Source organism: Ambystoma mexicanum, chromosome 10 (assembly GCF_040938575.1).
Source record: "Ambystoma mexicanum isolate Mex_15411 chromosome 10, UKY_AmexF1_1, whole genome shotgun sequence".
In the NCBI taxonomy this organism is placed as follows: Eukaryota; Metazoa; Chordata; class Amphibia; order Caudata; family Ambystomatidae; genus Ambystoma; species Ambystoma mexicanum.
This window is the reverse complement of record NC_090932.1, coordinates 448,373,073-448,394,309: the sequence shown is the minus strand read 5'-3', so window position 1 is coordinate 448,394,309 and position 21,237 is coordinate 448,373,073. Positions and strand designations below refer to the sequence as shown.

Below are 21,237 nucleotides of genomic sequence, written 5' to 3'. Positions count from 1 at the left end.
GGTAAATCAGTCAAAAATCCCAATAGAGCCCTATGGACTTAAAAATGAGTAATTACCACCACCTGTAATCCAGTGATAATGCCATGGGACCAAGTATCGGTATTAGTAATCGAGTTTGGCACTTCTTTGGTGGAATTTCTACTAAATTATCACCAACCATAACCACACATACACATCATATAACTAAATTGACCAATGGTGCAAAAGAAACATGCTATGTTGAGCAAGGGAAACTTCACAATAAAAATGTAAAAAAATATATTTAGCCAAAATGTGTACATAAGTAGGGCACCTACTACACCATGAGCACACTATAAACGTGAAGTGCTGTTGGAATCAGCATCTTGGTCAATCAACAACAATGTTTGCCATTGGCTGGGAAGTCAAGAGAAGACCGGCTGAATTGATGAATGCAAAATGGAAACATACATGGAAGACCCATATACGTCAAAGCACAATTTACGGCACACTGCAATGTGTATTTGAAAGAGACAATCAGTACAAGAACCGCTTCACTCCTGGGATAATATGGAATGTATGCCATAACCTCTTGGACAGTTGCAGACTATCAGTTTAACTGGTGTTATTAAGCTGAGTGGTATGGAAGCATGTTTTGAAGGATATTTTCAAAATGGCTGCTTGTGGTTGGCACTATGTTCAAAAATGTATTCTCCTGAGCTGGATTGGCACTTAAATCTCAAGGGTAAAACTATTGTTGCTAAAATCACCCACCCCAAATATAGATGCCCGTATCTGCTTTTTTGGGTGGTGCATGCACCTACTCAAATTTACGGAGTTTGGGGAAAGAGTATCACTAGATCACACGTTCACAACAATTTTGCTCGTGTGGCGAGGTTTTTTGGATGCTTTTGTTACATATAAGAAAATGACTCTATGTTATATTTTGCATTATCTTAAACCAAACAGAATAATTGTAATTAAATGCTCTCAGGAGGATGTCTTGAAACAATTGATGACTTTATTCCAGCTAGAATGTTGGGTAGCAGTGAAACGTTGTAAGCCTCAGGGATCTTTAAATATTAAGAACACTTATGACTGAAAAACAACAGTAACATAAGTAAGAACAACTTATTTTAATGTCTTTTTTTACCAAATTATTTGAACATTCTGATGTATTTCTGTTGTATTGAATGCCTTGGTGTCAATTAAGGCATTAGCTAAATACAAGTGTTTGGAAATTGAATGTAAAGCCTTCATATTGGAACCATATGATATTTCATTCAAATAAGTTGTCCTTAATGAGCAGAAGGCCCAAGCCTAAGCAGATGATGTAGCAGTTTTCTATAACTTATTTGCATTCAAGCCCTTTCCGCAAACAATCACATATTATTGAATAAGGTCATGATTGATGTTAATGCCAAGTTAACAGATGAATACTATGACTGGATGAATATATTTGGCTACAAACTAAACAGTTATTTTGGAACTTTGAGGTGGGTTCAAGGTAAATTGTAGGGCAAGTGTGATTCACATTTAGAATCAGTCTTATGGAAGCAATAGCAGGGAAGAGGCAAACATTGATCTGATTTAATTGAGGGAATGATAGAAAATCATACTAAGAATTAGTTGAAGGAGAAGTGGATAATTAAAGTAGGATTTAGTTGTGTGATAGGTCAAAAATTAAAATTGGACTTAATGGAGGGAGACGTAAAAAATTAAATGGGACAAGTAATTTTTGGAATTTGAATTGGGATTTATAGAGCGCCACATACAGATTTAACTGGGCAATTTGCTAAAGAAAAAGGGCATTCATGGATCCAAGGGAGCAATCAACAGAAAAGCCAGGTTTCCAATGACTTGTTAATGAGTCTGAATGACATTTGGTAATGAATTCAAAAGATGGGGTCTGGCAGAGCAAATCTGCTATCACCTCTGAATTTAAAACTGGATCTAGGCACTAAGAAGCGATTACTTGATTCTGCCCTTAACATTCGTGTTGGGTTATATAACTCAATTTTAGTTTCTGAAGATGAGTGGGGGCTTAAATGGGAATACATTTAAAAATTACGCAGAGGTTTTTTAAAAACATTGCAGCATCTCATTGGCAGCCAGTGAATAGATTATCGAAGAGTGGAGATAGGCTCCATTATAGAGACTTGAAATATCGAAATGGACCGGTGCATTCAATGCTTTTAGTAACATTTCTGTTTGGTACACCCTAATTGATAGAGTTACAGTAATCAATTCTAGAATGGATTAAACAACCATTCATCTATGAAAGTTCCCTTTTCTCAATATATTGAGTGTTTTGACAGAGCATTATCATTTTTTTAAAACGGATGCCCTAATCAGATGGTGAATTTGGTCATTTAGGTCCAATTTCTGTTGGCAGAAGATCGCAATTTTTTTATTTTTGATAACTAATGCGTTTGCATATAAAACAGGATTGGTGGAGGACAACTACAAACTGGCTTGGCTAGCTTGGATTTTGGGCCAAACAGAATAACTTCAGTTTTTCCAGGATTCAATTCTAAGTTGTTTTCCAGCATCCAAATTGCCACCTCATGTAAACATTCTGTCAGGGTTGATGGTAAATCCTTTTTAGTTCTGATAGATATTTATGTGTTGTCCACAGAGTATTGATAGTTAAGCTCATATTTCAAAGAGTTAGTCTTAGAGCCTCATTGTGAGTTGGGCGGTAGCCAGTAAATGGGGCAGTAACTCTATTACCGCTGTATTTAAGGGTCCGTCCATACATGGGTCTGGCGTGTGTGCCAGAAAAATTCCCATTTACGGGCATAATTAGCGCTGCGCTATTAGCGCATGCTAATTTCCCAGAGAAATCCCCATTGGGTCCTATGGGGAATGGGGAAATACAGTTACCTAATAGCGCCGGACCAGTTGGGAGTAACGCTATTAGCACAGGCAGTAAACCAGCAGTAATACCACCGGGATACCACCCAACTTGTGATGATAGTCTTAGTCTTTTGAGACTACTACTTGTGTTGCATGCCAGAAATGCACATGTCTACTTATCAGAAGAGCATCACAGAATTGTTTGAAGGCAGCACCATTCAGGAGATGACGTTTAGTGAATGTAACATGGCTCTCCACCATTTGTTGCAAGACCACATACTTGATGATTGTGAATTGTGAATAAAAAGTGCTAGAAATTGTGTTGGTGAAAGAAAAGTCTTAAAAATATTTGAAGGCAGGAGAGTGCCTCCGATGAGGTAACTGAGCGTGTCATCTGTTTATGGCCATTCCTGAGACTTGGTGCTTGCGAAAAACAGTCTTAGAAATGCTTGAAGGCAGGAGGATATTATATACAGTGGGTGTAACTGAATGCACTATTTGGTGGGACAAAATCTCAGTGACCATGTTTGCAAGCATATGTGCAGTTGCTTACCATATTGATGGGAACAGCATCACAGAATTATTTGATAACTGTCAATAACATTACCTTTTTGTGTGCTTCACCATGCCTTTAGACAAATCAGTTTTGCTTGCGAAATTGTAAATAAATAAGTCTTAGAATTCAAAAGTAAAGTCTGAGAAATCTTTTTGGCAATTGAGTGCATTCATTGACTGTAACTGAGCGTTGTCTTTTTATTACCAGTTCTAAGACATACGTCTCAAAATTCCTTAGAGGTAGGAGCATATTGTACTCACTTGCTATAACTTGATGAGCTATCTTTTTGTGGCCAACCCAAGGAGTTGTTGCAGTACCTTTCTTTGTTAACATGGTTTGGGCTGTCTGGACCAAGGAAAGGTCTCCTAGCTTTCGCCCGGACTACGTGGCCTGTCTGCGTATTTCTGTATGGTCCATCCCCTGCCATGTCCGATTTGCACTCCCTGTATCCAGTCGCGGTTTTACGTTTATTCAATAGGGGAATTATGGGACCTCTATTTTTTTTCTGGTTTGTTTATCTTAAAGGTATTGGTCAATGACCGGGGATATGATTTTACTGCAGACAGCTACTTTTGTGGTCTTGGGTATACCCTACCCAGATTGATGTGGTCAGTTCACCACATGAAACAAGTGGAAATTGCCAGAAGAAAAGAGTGAAGCAGAACATTTAACAAACACGGGTCTCGACACAACCCCCCTTAGTGGTGTCAAAACTGCTAACCTGCATCTTTACAGTATGAGCAAGTCATTAATTCTGCAATGGTTATTGTGTGCTCCCATTGGAAAAGCCTGGTAGGGCCCATTTTGAACAAGAAATATTATAGCAAAATATCTAGCCAGAGCCTATTGTCATGCCGCCGAGTTCCTGGCGTCTATGGAGCCGCTGGCGACGCGGAACTTAGTCCCGTTCGCCGGCAGCTTTAGGCCACGCGGGGTCGTCCCTATCTACATAAAAAAAAGGTGCGATCACGAAGAAAGGAAAAGAAGGTTTCTTGGAAGGAAGAAGAAGGTGAGGAGTCGGGGGAGGGGGAGATCTCAGAATCTACACTGTCGGACGAAGATATCACCGACCCCGTGGACAGTTTGCGACGCCAAAAAGAGATGACCACCCCACAGCAGGTACAAGAACTCGTAGCCGCTGTACAAAGTCTAAGTTTGGATATGCAGAACCTTAAGACAGCTAACGCCACCCTTCAACAGCGTCTGACGGACAGGGAAAGACCTTTAACCGATTTACCTCCACTTCCCCTAGTATCAGGGAAGTTCGATGGTTCCCCAAAAAAGGTTAAGGAGTTCCTGGACGCATGCAATCTTCATTTTTCCTTTCGCCCTTAGACCTTTGCCTCAGACCACGCCAAGGTGGGGTTTATGATCACCCACATGACCGGGAATGCCCTGGCTTGGGCTATCCCTCTAGTAAACCAGCCAGACCCAGTTTTACAGGACTATAATGCCTTTAAGGCCCTGATTCAATAAACCTTTCTGCGAACAGAGAGTACCTACTTGGCCTCGGAGGACCTCCTTGACATCGGTCAGGGGAATTCTGATCTACTGACATACATCACCGATTTCAAGCAGGTGGCAGCTGAGGCAGGTTGGCAGGAACAGGCCCAGTATGCCATATTTCAGCGAGGTTTAAGGGAGGAATTGAAGGACGAACTAGCCCGGATAGAAAGACCGGTGTCTTTTGCCGAACTCCTGACAGCTACCCTCCGAATTGACTTCAGAATGACAGAAAGACATCAAGAAACGAAGAAGACCAGGTTAAGTGTACCCCCTCTCTTGGAGACTCACTCACCCGCATCTGTACCCTTCCAACGGACCGCTAAGGAAGAACCCATGCAGATCGGAACCACCAGAGCCCCGCTCACACCTGAAGAAAGGAAACGGCGCAGGGAGGGTTCCCAGTGTATGTACTGCGGGTCTTCCTCACATTTATTAAGAGATTGTCCGGAAGTACCGCCCAGAAGGTCGGGAAACGGTCGCCCTCGGTAAACATTGGGACGCATTACCGAGGGGCTGCTCTCAGTCCCAACGCGCCTCTTTCTGTATCCTCTACTGAAACGTCTGAGGACTCCCGGTTGATGGTTCTCACAGTTTCTCTCAGAGTGGGCCCCAAGGAAGTAACCACTTTAGCCCTACTCGACTGTGGAGCAGCAGGGAACTTCATGGATACCCATTGGGCAGAACGACACGGAGTAAAAGGATAGCCAAACGAGAAGATCAAAAGGTGGAAGGGGTTGATGGCGAACCTTTGAGCTCGGGTTTGATCACTCACACCACGGAAGCACTTACTTTGTCCATCCAACAACACACCGAAAGTATCACATTCGATATCATCAGGGCTGCTCACTTCCCCCTTATCCTGGGTATATGTTGGCTACGCAGACACAACCCCAGTATTGACTGGTCTAGAAACTTACTTAGTTTTCAGTCCTCACTATGCAAATCGGAATGCTTGCCAGAACCAAGATTCGAGACCGTCAAGACCACAAATAGCTGCAAGGTCTGAACTGTACACTGTCTCCCACACTACCTGAAGGAGTTCAACGAGGTGGCAACTGAAAAGATACCCGTAGATCTCCCTCCGCACCGGCCTGAAGACTGTTGCATTGATCTCACCCCAGGTGCATTGATACCCTTCGGTAGGATGTTTCCACTGTCTTTAGAAGAAAAACAATACCTCCGAACGTACTTGGACAGCAACACGGAAAACGGGCTCATAAGGCCTTCAAAGTCCCCTGCAGGGGCATCCTTGTTCTTCATCTCTAAAAAGGATTCAAAGGAGTTGAGGCCGTGTATAGATTATCGCGGTCTAAACAAGGTTACCATAAAAGACCGGTATCCTATGCCATTGATCACCGATATCCTACAAGCTGTACAGGGTGCTACCATCTTTACCAAACTCGACCTGAGGAATGCTTATCACCTACTCCAGGTGCAGAAAGGAGACGAATGGAAGACAGCATTCCGACTCCTTTCGGACTTTTCGAATACCAGGTAATGCCGTTCGGGTTGGTAAAAGCCCCGTCGGTATTCCAACGGTTTATGGATAGACTATTTTCCGATCTCCTGTGCCAAACCACATTGGTATACTTAGATGACATTCTGATATACTCTCGCACTCCTGAAGACCATGTGGAACATGTCAGGGAAGTATTCAGAACGCTACAGAGAAATCAGTTGTCTGTTAAACTCGCCAAATGTGTGTTTTCATCCTCCTCCATTCCTTATTTAGGATACATTCTGTCAGACCACGGTATCTCCATGGATCCTGACAAAGTGTCTTCCATCATTGAATGGCCTTCACCCACCTCAGTCAAATAGATACAGAAATTCCTGGGGTTAGCAAACTTCTACCGGAGATTTATCCCTAATTTCTCTCAAAAGATACTACCCATCACCTCACTTTTAAAGAAGTCTGCAACTCCATTCAAATGGTCAGAGGAGGCGGAAGACAGTTTTGGGAATCTTAAGGAAGCCTTCTGTTCGGCACCCATTTCACAACAACCAAACCAACATCTACCCTTCATTCTAGAGACAGATGCTTCATCAGCCGCAATAGGGGCTGTGCTTCTTCAAGAAATCCAGGGTACAGAACATCCGGTGGCTTATTTCTCGAAGACCCTAAACACTAAACTACTCGGTCATAGAGCGAGATCTTCTAGCCATGAAGGCGGCCTGTGTAGAATGGCGCCATCTGCTTCAAGGAGGAAGGTTCCCGTTCACCATACGGACCGATCATAAGAACTTGCAGGTTCTCAAACAGTTCAAGTGCTACAACACTCGACAGGCCCTCTGGGCTCACTTCTTCGCCCAATTCGAATTCCACATAACCTACATCCGTGGCAAAATGAATGTTGTAGCCGACTCTCTTTCCCGCCGGTGTGATTACCTGCCAGAGACAGATACGCCTCTTGAACAGATGTTTCCCCAGTCCAGGACTATCGGAATTATTTCTAAATTCCTTCAGCAGGTACAAGAGGATTCTGGAGGTCGTTTTGAAGTGGAAAGACATTCTAAGGATCTGGCCTATGAAATCAGGAACGGCCTTTACCTTGTCGGAGGGAAACTCTATCTACCCACACCGGCTTTCCCCAAGACAGCACTTGCATGGTGTCATGATTCTAAACTAGCAGGACACAGGGGAGTGGCTGGCACTCTCGACTACCTTCAAAGACATTTCTACTGGCCTACGATGAGAAAGGATGTAGATCGGTACGTTCAGTCATGTATCGTCTGTCTGCGGAGTAAGTCATCCCGTAAATGACCAATTGGTCTGCTGGAACCAAGTGCTGTACCTAAGGGTCCTTGGAGCATGATCTCTACGGATTTTATAGTGGATTTGCCCCCGTCTCAAGGATGCACCTGTGTCATGGTAGTAGTAGATTCATTTACCAAATTGGCTCACTTCTCCCCATTGCCTGGTGTTCCTACTGCAGCCAAGATGGCGGAAGTGTTTCTCCAAGACATATTCCGGTTACACGGTCTACCGAACAAGATAATTTCAGACCGGGGTAGTCAGTACACCTCCCGGTTCTGGAAGGCACTGTGTGTCAGACTAGGTATCGAAAGAGCCCTCACCTCTGGATTCCATCCGCAATCCAATGGGCAAACTGAATGCCTAAACGGAACCCTGGAACAGTACTTAAGGTGCTTTATCAACTCCCAACAAGACAACTGGTGCACGCTACTCCCTCTAGCTGAATTCTCTTACAATAACTCCACACATGCCGCTCTGGGGTTCAGTCCTTTCTTTGCTACTTATGGTTTTCACCCTCGCTCCATTCTTCCTGTCTCGGGCCTCTCTACTAGCGTACGATCAGTAGATTCTTCCCTCTCCCTCCTTAGAGAGACACACAAGAAGGTAGAGGAAGGCTTTAAGTCAGCCCAAGCTCAATATTGCATTCAAGCCAACAAACACTGTAGACCTGTACCAGGATGGGATGTGGGTACCAGAGTCATGCTCTCCACTAGATATTTACCTCGTTGGGTACATCCCTCCAAGTTATCTCCCAAGTATCTAGGGCCACACGAGATCATACAGAAGATCAACCCTGTGGCTTTTCACTTAAAATTACCCAACAACCTCAAAAGGGTCCACCCTGTTTTCCATGCCTCTCAACTCAAGTCATTTCATGCTGACACATGGGCACGACAGGTTAGACAGGCCCCGATTCCTCAGGGTTCCACTCGGGCGGAATATGAGGTCGCCCAACTCTGTGACTCCAGGTATCATAAGGGCAGGCTGGAATATTTGGTTAAATGGAAGGGCTACCCTTCATCGGAAAACTCTTGGGAACCCATCACACACATTAATGCTCCTGTCTTACTTCGCAAGTATCACTTCTTTCATCCAGGGAAACCAGGGGGAGGAGCTTATAGGAGGGGGCATACTGTCATGCCGCCGAGTTCCTGGCGTCTATGGAGCCGCTGGCGACGCGGAACGTAGTCCCGTTCGCCGGCAGCTTTTGGCCACGCCCCCTGTTTCCTGGTTTTACTTTCCTTCTGTTCCTATTGGTTGGACGCTCCGCAGGCCGGTGTTATCACCGGCCACTTCCGGGTCACGGATGCGTCGCAACGCTTCCGGTTTCGTCCGTTAGCCCTGAGTTGCTTGCTACCTGTTGCTATCTTCCTGGCTTTTCCGCCGGTCGGGTCCTCGTGCCCTGTCCGGCCCCCTCTGTTCTTCCTTCGTCCTTCCGCTGGTTCTTTCTGCCTTTCTCTCACTCCCTTGGCTTTGTTTCATTCGCCCGTCTCCTCTGCCCTCCTTCCAACTTGCTTACCCTCCCTCCTTCCCATCTTCACTTACTGCTTTTCCTCCTCTTGTCTGTTCCGCTTACTCCGTTCTTCTGTTTCCTACTTCCTCTCGCTCTGCTCCGTTCCTTCCGTGTGCCAGTTCCCTGCCTTGTCCTTGGACTTGCTCTTGCATACCTTCAGGATTGTTTGCTGTGACCTTCTGTGTACCAGACTCCGGCCTGTTCCCCTGGACTGCCTTTGCTTGCCGCTTTGTACTTCCGCTTCTAGCCTTGTGTACCAGATCCTCGGACCGCTTACTGGACTGCCTGTGTTCTGGGGGGATTCACTCCATGTGTTGCCTCCAGACACTTTCTACCAGCTTTCACTCTTCAAGGATTCCTGGTTCCACACCTCCAAGGCACTCAACGATAACACTGGGGTTTTTTGTGCCTAAAGGCTTTTTCCCCTCTTGGTCAATCCCGGGGGAGGGGCCCCCTGGTCTCCCCTCTTGGGGGGCACTGTGGCTTCCTCCCGGGGTCGTCCCTATCTACATAAAAAAAGGTGCGATCACGAAGAAAGGAAAAGAAGGGTTCTTGGAAGGAAGACGAAGGTGAGGAGTCGGGGGAGGGGGAGATCTCAGAATCTACACTGTCGGACAAAGCTATCACCGACCCCGGTGACACCTATAAACAGCTGTGAAGATGAAGATGTGTGGTTTGCATAAAGCCACACACGGAAACGTGGAGTGGGATTGCTAGTGGGGCTTTTGGTTTTGAAAGGATAGTTCTGGTGATTGGCTGGTGGAATGGATGAGGAGTGGCTGTCATATGATGACAATATGCCATTGGAGTTAAAGCTACTACTCTTCTGTTCTTAGGTCCTACTCAGGCTGTTTAAAATCACTGTAGTTTCGGGAGGTATACCTCTCTTTAGTTCACACATTTTCTAACTGAATACTAATTTCTATTCAAAACGACTTAAAATCCAACTTATTTAATAGCAGCCCATTAAAACTGACAATATTTAATTTGCAAGAAACATACATAGCTGAACCAACATTGTAGGGCAGATTAGAGGTCCAAAACATACCAAAATGAAGGGATAGGAGAGGTGAAGAAGTGAAGCTAACTCAAATCTAATAACAACCTAAAAGTGCAATGTGGGACAAATTAAGGCTTTATGACAACATAACTAAAAGTTAAACTCATTAGACAGCCATGAATTGTGAAGCGAAGACATAAGAGTCTCCTTTAAAAATCACTTTAATGAATATCTCACCATTCCTATAATACTGTGGAACTGCATTAATACCCAGGCAACTAAGCCACACTATTTGCAATGTGAGCATTCAGGAGGATCAGACTGCATTATTGTGCTGCCTGCCTTCATGGGATTTTGATGAGGATGATACATTTAGAACAATGTCTGATAAAGGAGATCCAGGCCCACCACATATGCACTGACACCAGATCTGAAGGCTTTTTAATTGGATATGGTGGAATTTAGGGCAGTAGTTAAGAGTAGATTTAATAGATCCCTTTCTTTGTCTGATAGGTTATCTGCCCCCGTGGCTGATTTACAGACAACTGTTTGTATTGTGATCTAATTTTTGTCCAGAAAGAATATATTTAATTAAGCTTGAAAACTCACATCAGTAGTTTTTAACTATAGAGGAGCCAACTATTAGATGTTCTAACAAGCCCAGCATGTTACAAAATGATTAATTTGTGAAAGAGCAACCAGGCCGATAGCTATGCAATCAGTCATCCAGATTCTATCCCAAGCTAAGTATCCCTTTCTGTTTCTTCTACAGACCCGCAGTGGCACAAAACATTTGGGGGCCTATTCGTGGAATTTGTGCACCAAAAAACAGGGATTTGAGCGCCATTCTGTCCGCAAATCCCCATTTGTTAAACAGGGATTTGCGGGCAGAATGGCACACAAATCCACGTTTTTCAGCACACAAATTCCATGAATCAGCCTCTTGGTCTCAAAGCAGATGATATGCTTTGGATACCACATAATCAGTGTCTTCCTAGGTTCTCAACTTGATTATCAATTTAGCTGGGTGGTATTCTATAGATTCCCTACACAACCATTCAGAGACACAAGAGCAACATTGTCAGTTGTCAAATTATTCATGGTTAGAATGTTTCAATTTAGGAACCAGCCCTGAGAGTGGCAGAAGTAGCCTAGCCACAAAAAGATATCCAATTGGTCGTATTTCACTCCTGACCAATGCGTTTAAACATGTGGACCTACCACCAATCAAAAGTTCCTGGTTGCCCCATATGGATGCATCCTGACAGGCCTACACACTATTATGTAAACTCTGCCATTGGTCTGGATAAGTCTCCACACCATTGTATTTCAGTCTGCCATTCCATTACTGAAGGAGAAAAGCCATATGCAAATCTAGTCTTGGTCCCATTCTAAAAGGAGAAAACCTACTTAAACTGTTGGGTCACATTAATTCTGCCTGAGACTACAGGCAAACCTATGCTGATTTCCAGCTCATTGGCCATCTTTAGTGATGTGCGTCCTGGGTCGCTAACAAGGCAAGCTCGGGATGCACGTCTAGGCATGCCTGTCCCACTCAGATTCCCTTTCACAAAAGAGAAAGTTGATGGCTGGAAAGTTTTAAATAAATCAGAACGTCTGTGATTGCTCTGGGCAAACCTCAACACCATTGTATTTCAGCCTGCCATTCCATTACTGTAGCGGAAAGGCCACATGCAAACCTCTCTTGGTACCACCCTAAAAGGGGCAGTCCTACCCAAACTTCTAGAGTACATTGCATCTGCCTGAGAAATCACAACCAAAGCTGTGCAGATTTCCAGCTCATTGGCCATTTGAAGTGATGTGTGGCTTGGGTGACAAGGAAAGGCAAGGCAAGGCAATTTGGGACCCATCACTAGGCATGCTTGTCCCACTCAGGTTCACTTTAGCAAAAGAAAAATAAGTTATTTGCTGAAAGGTTTAGAATTAATCATAACCTATCAAATGTCTCTGGGTGACCCTGCAGACCATTGTTTTTGAAGCTATAATGCAAGTACAGAAGTGGAAAGACCATATGGAAATCAGACTTGGTCACACAGCAAAAGGGGCGGATCCGCCTGAACTGCTAGGTAACATCCCTTCTGCACAAGACCATAATTAAAACTCTAATGTGTCAGCCTTATTGCCCATTGATAGTGAGATGTAGCTCAAATCCTTTAAGTTTTCTTTTCTAATGTCAAACAAGAGGGGTTCCAATGGGTTACAAGGGGCAATCTTGCCTCGTGCCACTGACAATGAAACATAAGAGGAGACTGTCCCATTAACCAACACCACAGAAGGATTCCCTGAAGCCAAATTCCCTCAGGGTCATGATCATAACATTCCAGAAGACCCTTCTCATGGCCTTCTCTACATCCAAGGCCATCTGGACTTGAGGAATTCCTTGGTCTTCCCCATTTTCAATGATATGGCATACTAATAGAGCTTTGTCTACAGAGAGCCTGCCTTTGAGGAACCCAGACTGACCAATAATTAGGAGATTGTCCAGTACTGTTGAGAGTTGGTTTGCTCCCTCCTTGGTAAATATTTTGCCGTCCTGCTTATAAGGGAACTACGCCAGGAATTAGCAACACTTATCCAAATGTGGGTAACAATAATGAGTGCATTCCTTTATGTGACTGGCATCTACTGAAAGCGATCAAAATTACTGAAACAGGGCTCTTTGTTAGGAAACAAAGATATCCCTGAAAGGTTTACAAAATTAGGACAGCAACCCATTTGGAATGAGGTCGGTGCTAGATTTCATTTACTTAAATGCAACACTAGTATAGTCGCTGAAGCCTCTACAACCAGGCTATCCGCCTCAAGAAGGACAAGCAAGTCACAATTCCCCAAACAATCCTGGAATTGGGCCATATGGGCAAATCAGTGCAACCAAATATCATACTGGTGAAATCCTTCACATAGATCTACCTTTAAACACGGTAGATACCTGCCAACATTAAACCTTTTTGTGTTCTGCTAACTATGAGAGAGTGACCACCAAGAATATTTTTGGGGTTTTCCTAAAAACCAAAGACACCAAAATAACAGATTGTTGTGTTCTTCCTGTGAATGAAGAGACACCAACATGAGAATTGCTGGAGTTCTCGCCACTGTCTGAGAACCACTTACATGAACCATATATATATATATATATATATATATATATATATATATATATATATATATATATATATATATATATATATATATATATTTACTTTATTGTGATACAATCCTAAACTAGGACTTTATACAAACAAGAGCATACATCATACAAAAGCATAAAAACATAAGAACATAAAAGCTTAAAACATACAAAGCATTACTTTAACATATCATCATGTTATATTATGTAATATAGATTTATAAAGCGCAGCGTATGCCAAAGGCATCTTGGTGCTAGAGGGTAGCAGGTGAGAAAAGAGTACTAGAAAAGAAGAGTCTTCAGCGTGCGTCTGAAGGCCAGATGATTAGCAGTAGCACGGAGTGCCAAAGGAAGTTGGTTCCATGCTTTGGCTGCGGCCACCAAAAAGGCGCGGCCACTAGTTCGAGCGTGTTTGAAGCGAGGAACCAGAAGAAGTAGTGCAGTCTGGGAGCGCAAGGGGCACATAGTGGACAAACTTCTCCTGCAAAATATTCATGACCTAATCATGGAATGTTAGTGTGTAATACGGTATACAGAAAAGAAGTAAGCAACTTGTTATTTGTAAGCACAATGCATAATAGTCATACCCATAAGGCAACATACGACAAGAGACAGGCTGCCCAAGCAATCATTTACTCAGTTATAAACAATTACTGCAGATGTATACAAGCGTCTCCATGTTACCAAGAGCCAAACAGACCCCTCAGTCCCTTGGACCTTTAATCCAGTAAAACGGTTTTGACATAGGACCACACCCTAAAGAGGGCAAGCTGAAGTGCTAAAGATTTAAGCATAAATCCAGAAGGGTTCCCCAGTTATTGTCTCATATCTATGAACCCATTTCGCAAATTAACACATATACAATGGGCCTAATTTGGGGAATAGGATGAGGACATGTGTAGTTTATTCCAACATTCCCGGACCCTGACAGCTTCGACAGGACCTAAATTCCAATGCCACCCCTAAACGTGGACCAGTAACAGCCAACACCGGTAGCTGGTTTATCCGCAGCTTTAAGATGAAATGCCTCACACAGATAGGGTTGAGGCTTCCGGTATCTGTGGGTGACATGAGATACTGCCTCATATCCACTCAGCTTGGACAGATGGGTAGAGTTCGAACACCAGTCCCATCTGTTCATTTTCTGCTCAAAGGAGTTTGTTCAGGTGGATAAGGGGCATGTATTTCTTATTTGCATAGGACCAATCAATCTCTAGAAAAAGAGATTTGTTCAGCTGTTTAAAGTTAAGCCCTCGAGGATGCTACTCAGTGTCATGGCTGCCACCAGCCAATGCAAGTGATTTACAAGAGGGTGCAAAGCATGCTTTTAAATAAAATAGACCTCTTGCACGCTCGGCCATACCTCTCAAAGAGATGGGGCCCAACTCTAAGTGCAAATACTGCATTTAACAAGATGGACCAAGTCCCAATACATTGCGCCAATAATGGCCCTCCAAGATGTTCAACCATTTTAAGTCCTGCATGGCCAATGCTTACAGGCCGTAAAGGATGGATGGGACAAAGCATTGTTGATATAGTCTTAGAATGCCCGTAATACTAAAGCCTGCCGTGCCCCTGGAGGATTTACAAGCCTGGAGAGTGAGTAGTTTTGCTCGCCTTTTTTTCTGATTCATTATCGCATCATAGTTGTGATAGAACCTTTTATGGGTTGTCCCCACTACTGAAGAGCAGCCAATATCATAAATACTTTGCGTTCTCCCCACTGCTTGAGCTCTGCCTGCATGAGAATTCTAAAGAGTACTCACAGTGCCACACTAGAGAGATACAGGTATGGCATTTTTCTTAGGATCTGCCTGGCGATGGTGGGTGAACTGCAGGACATGAACTGGGGGAAGAGAATAGACCAACAGGTTAACACAGTGTGGTATTTTCTGACATATGCCACCAAGCACATAGACTGTGGCAGTCAGGGAGAGAGGAGCAAAGGGCGGGAGGATGTAATAAACAGTCTTCCAGGCCATTACAAGTTTAAGGGATGGAATTGGTGATTTCTAAGGGTAGCAACTACCTGCTACCCATGGCACTTTCAATGTTCTAGCAACCCCTTATCAGATGTTAAAGTTATAGATCCAGGAGTTGAGATCTGTGCTGAAGCAACACTGGGCTGTTGTGCATTGAGCTCAATGCAGCATAGCTATTGTCAGCTCAAATAGCTCTGTTAGCTGGGCAAGTGTCTGATGTTGCTAGATACCTACAAAACTGAATTCAGTAGTAGACTGGCTGACAGGACTGGTGCTAGAATGCAACATGACTGTCAGAAAGGACACCAGGGTGGCACATTCTGGTGCTGTGGTTGCTGTGGTTGCACACCCACAAAATCTTTCTATACTCTGTGCTTGCAAGTGACATGATGAACTTCCTTTATAGTGCAGATTAAACAGATTTGAATATGTCTGCAGCAGAGCTCTCAAGTTTCCCTGTGGCATATGGACGAAGGTTACCCAGTTCTGTTTTGTCTTGGAATTATGGTATTTACAGTACTAGATATAAAATGGGAAAAACAAAACCTAATTTCTCAGAATTCCAAGAAAAATAAAAGACTGGATGACTTTCTCATGCATGGCAGGGGAAAATCTGAGAGTGCTGATAAAATGTTTATGCTAATGTTATGTTAAAGGATATTTATAACATGCACTATCACCACCGGAGTGGTCCCTTGGCGCGATCTGAAAGGCAAGAGGGTAGGGTAATTTAGCAGGTCTGAGAAGGAAAAGGGGCAAGAGAGCAGTGATGTGCTGTTGGCAGCTTCAGTTCAGTTTACACCGTTCGCTGAGAGTAAGTGTGATTTCTCTGTCAGTAGTTGTCATGTGCTTTTGTGCAAGGCTATGTTTGGTTTGTATTGTTGTTGTGGTGTAGTGAATTGAGTGCGGTTTGGTGTGCAATATAGGTATGGTTGTGTTATGTTTAGAATTTGAGAGGTGTAAACAGAGGGATGAGATTTTTAGGGGATTGATTAGTGGCATCCCTTTGCTACGTGACCCTGCTAATGTTGCATATTGTGGTGCGCTGTGGGGGTCTCCCTCCTATGTTCTGTGCAGGGCTGTGGGTTGTCTGCAGGGCTATTTAGTGGTGCTGCATCCTCCAACCCCCTGTCCATCCTGTGTCCTGAATAATGGATTCCTACACCGCTTTGGCCTCTGGCATAACTTGATGTGCAGCCGCCCTCACATCCTGGGCCTCGAGAGGGCAGGGGGTGGCGGGTGGGACCTCTTCCCTCTGCACTTGAGCTGCGTGGTCACAGTGGTTTACCTGTTCGGTCATCACTCTTTCCCTTCAACTCTTATGTCCTCTATCTGTGGTTCAATTTAGGACTCCCCCATCTCTCTCGTTAGCCTCTGTTAAGGCCATCCATGGGAACCCGGGTCTCCCTCCCACTCGGAAGTCTCTCCACCTCACTGCACTTATCGTGGTATACTTTAGTCCTCCTTCTAGGGATGTTGTGTTCATTCTGAGGGGTGTGGGTGTTGCTCATTCGTTTAGGTCCGGGTCTGATTTGAAGAGCAAGGTTTTTAAGGAGTTTTCTTTATTGTATATGGTCCTTCATGTTTCATATTTCTTTCGGGAGGGAGTTCCACATTTTTGCGGCTAGGCAAGAGAATGCTGATCCACCACGTTTTTTCCTTTAGTAGGGTTTAGGTTCCTGGCAGATCTGGATCTGAGTGTTCTGGTCGGCATGTAAATGGTGATTTTCTTTTGTAGGAATTCTTCTCCTTGGCTGTGGATTGCTCTGTGCGTTATGCACAATTTTTTAATGTGATCCGTTGTAGCACAGGAGTGAGTGGTCTCTTCATGAGAGTTTGAGGAGGAGTCTGGCTGCTGCATTCTGTATGCGTTGCAGTTTCTCCAGTAAATGATCCGGCATTCCGAAATATGGGCTGTTGGTGTGGTCTATCCTGGACATGATGAGGACATTGATGGCTAGTGTTTTGTGCGTAAAGGAGAGGAATGGTTGGATCCGTTCGATCGTGTGTGAGTGGAAGAATCATTTCTTGATTATTGCGTTTACTTTGATTTTTTTGATGGTGTGGGCACTGTTCCTAGTTCTGTTGGCCATGGGATGTATTGGTTGCTTTTCTGGTTTTTGGACATGATCATGATTTCTGTCTTGCCCGGATTGGGTTTGAGGTTCTTTATGTTTGTTTTAATTCCGGTCAGATACCAGCAAACTGCCCCTAACGTTTCCGCCATCTGATATCCTGTTATTACAAGGATATTGCAGGTGGCAGAAGAGCTGGTAAATCCCCATGCGATGGAGCCCTATAGGACTCCATGTAGGTAATTGTGGGATTTGTTTGCTCTTGGGGACCCGATTTACGGGCAGGTCAGGCCTGCAGGTAAGCCAGTGTCGCCCCCAACAGACTTGTGTTTTACCAGTCTGGAAAAATTGCTGGTGCCGGAAATTACCAGCAATTTTACCAGAAATGTTTCCAGACCGGCAAAATTGTAATGAGGCCGTATGTCTGTTTAATGCCAGACATTCTGTTCTAATCTTGGCCAAAAGGCTGTGATGCTGTTAGAGTAACCATTTGTCTGATTGATGTCAGCATTTTTGTCTCCTCCTCTACAAGTGTGGCTGTAGTATGAATTGGCTGACTGTACCAGGCATGTGTGGCTTTCACTTACATTAAACTGCATTACTGAAACATTTGAGGTTGGACTTGGCATTTGATACCAGCACCTGCACATTTGATGGTGTATCTGACATATGGCGAAAATACCAGGAACACAATGCATTACGTGGCATAACATGGCACTACTAGTTCATCAGTTTAGCTTGGACTAATGTAGCAGCACTGGTTATCGGCACTATACCATACATATTCAAACTATGCCTGGCATGCAAAGCTTTACCAGGCATAAAATTGTAGTGTCCGCATGTTGTATACCAGAGTTGACATATTATGGCAGTGCCCAGGAATGTGCTGCTCTGTTTCATATATGATGTCTACATCTAGCATGTGAGTGTATGGATAAGAAGGCATTAACTGGCAATATGGTGCTCTGCTGGCATTTGAAGGAAGTACCCTGGTCTGTGTTTGTCTGTGAAGGTTTACCTTCAGCATATCAGAACCTCACTTGTGGCATACAAAGATGGCACTTCAGTTAAAATATGTCTGGCAACTAAAATAGTCTAATGTCTGATTTTGTTGCAACTTGTACTATTAATCAATAATGTTGCTGTATATTTTCATAAAATTCAAGTAACAATAAATGGCAATGGCCTTTTATATATGGAAATTGAAACATTCTCTGGGGTGCGGCAAGGATGTGTGTTGCTGCCATGCTTATTTAACTTGTATGTGTCAGATTTATATTTTGGTTTCAGTGATGCACAGTCTGTTCCCCCAAAAATGTATCATTTGCAAATAACATGGTTTGCATACGCTGATGACATAATCATTTTTGATTCCACTCAGACAGGTCTTCAGCATACTTTGAATACAATGGTGATTTATGTAAAAGAGATAATCAATATTGAGAAATCAACTATTATTAATTTTAATAGAAAGAGAAATATTGACAATTTTAAATGGAAGCTAGATAACATCGGCCTGAAACTAGTTGGGAATGTTATATATTTGGGGGTAACCGCTTTTAGTTAAAATAGAGAGAACCAAATAATTGATAGTGTCGGGTTTTTTGTGGACTAGCTGACCTGCAGGGATAGGGCCAAGAAGTGCCCCTCTGGACGGCAGACTCTTTTTCTGCCTTGCCTCTGTCCCTTGCACGGATCGTATGTACGCGGAGGAGTTTCCCTGAGTCCCGACAGCCTGTGGATTGAAGCGGCCTGCAACCCTATTCTGGCTGACTTGTCAGCAGTTCCATCGTTTCCTCAGAAACAGCACGCCTTGAAGTCCAGATGGCTATTGAAACACTGGCGGGCGTGCACTCCGAGACTGAGCCCGCTTCATCTAGGCATTTAGCTAAGGCTGTGGAGGTGGGTGTTGGGAGGACGTCTCAACCTGGGATTAAAAGTTCCGAAAACACTGACTACAATGTCAAAACCATCCCAAAGAGCGATGCTAAACCCTATAGTCAGGCACTCCCCGTTTCCTTGTCCTTGCTTTTTCAATTTGGAGGTGGAGGTGACAGCCAGCACAGCGAACTACAAAGACACTCAAAGATCCAGTGTACACCTGGACCCTTCCTGGCACCTGAAGGATTTGGGGAATTATACCCTTAGATCTGAAGCACCCTTCCTGGCGGTGCTTATTTGAATCTACACCCTACTCTTTCCACTGACTCTCCTGGAATGAGCCAAGGGGATATCGTGCCCAGCATTGAGCCGCAGCCTGAGGCTTCCCCATCAACTAACCTAGAACAAGCTAACCTTTCTAGCCCACATTTCAGCGCTGTGTGCTCAACGTCTTATGTAGCCAAGAACAACTTGGACAATATGGAATTACCCTGCTCCAGCCCAAACGCTCCAACAGTGGCTGAAACCTCTAAACCAAATCTGCCAGAGCCAGACTCGGACCCTCCTTTTAGGATGCTGACAGTACGAGAGCAAGAGCGTACTATGGTCTCTCTGGTCAAACCATCAAGGGATTCTTCCAATTTGCTGATACTGCTGAACACCCCATAACCCAAACTTGCTCCACCCTTATCCCCCCACTCGGAGGTCAACATGGCATCCTATAAGTTTGGTTAGGGGAGCCTTTTTGAATAATCAAAGGTTCCATTACAAGAAATTTAACCCAGAACCTGACCAAAACAGGACTAAGATCAAGCCCAAATTCCTACCTTTTCCACAAACTAATGTCCAGTTGGATGCAGGGGCTGAGATACCAGATGAAGAGCTGCATGAAAACATGAGCAGATGTGACACAGGAGCACCTATGTCCTACCCTTGTGACTCCACCCAGTCTGAAAATAAGACCTACACCAGAGCAGAAAAGACTTTCATCCACAATGGAGAGCAAACTTACTGACGCTTTTGAGGGTGAAGTTCCACCTAGATGTAATAGGTCGACCGTCATGGAGCCAATCAAGAGTAACTCACAAGATGGGTCGCAAGATGGACCTAGTGACAGTGGGAATAAGCGAATTCCCCAAAATATTAATTCAAACATCATTGCAACCCTAACTCTCACCTTGGCTCCATTTATGAAACTTTACAAAACCTTGATTGACCAACTGAAGGGCAACACAACAGTACTGGCTATGTTGCATTGCAAGCTGCTCTTTGTAGAGGGTTTTGTGACAGCATTGCAGAAAAAACCTTTGCAGACAACAACATTTTTACACAACATGTTGGACCCCATAATTGAAGAAAAAGACAAACGTTGCATGGAAAGATCTATATTAATTGCTGGGCTTTAACAAAATACCTCTAGGCCTACAACCTCAGACCCTAAACTGACGCAGGGCCCTGCTCTGGTCAGGCTAACAAGCGACCATCTTACTTTGAAATTGACTAAAGCTCAGACTGTCAATTCAACACTAATACTGTCCAGGCAAGTATAAATGAAGTGTGGGTGACCCCACTACTAAAATAAAATCAATTCTTGATGCAACAGTACCCACTAACTACCGACCAATACTCATGGTACCGTTTGATAAAATAGATTACAACCAACTCCAAGCCTATCTTGAACAAAATCAGCTCCTTGGAGCTAGACAATCTGGATTCAGGCCCAACCACAGCACAGAAACAGCTCTCCTGGATTTAAAATCCATATAGACACCATCATGGACTCAGGCAAACTCTGTATACTACTGCTGTGAGATTTATCTGCAGCATTTGACTTAGTGGACCATGATAAATTATGTGCCACTCTGGCTAACAATTTCTGCTTCTCTAAAGATGCCACCCTCTGGGTGAAATACTTTCTAGCCGAACGCACGTCTAGAGTAAGCATTGGTAAAGAGGCTGCAGATCCCATACCAGTCCCCATAGGGGTACCCCAAGGATCCT

General features: G+C 44.0%; 1 protein-coding gene across 1 annotated transcript in view; it reads right to left on the bottom strand.

Annotated features, from left to right (window-relative positions):
• Positions 1–21,237, bottom strand: part of LOC138491484 (eotaxin-like) — a 147,907-nt gene that overhangs the window by 3,038 nt on the left and 123,632 nt on the right. The gene's annotated exons all lie outside the window — the stretch shown is intronic.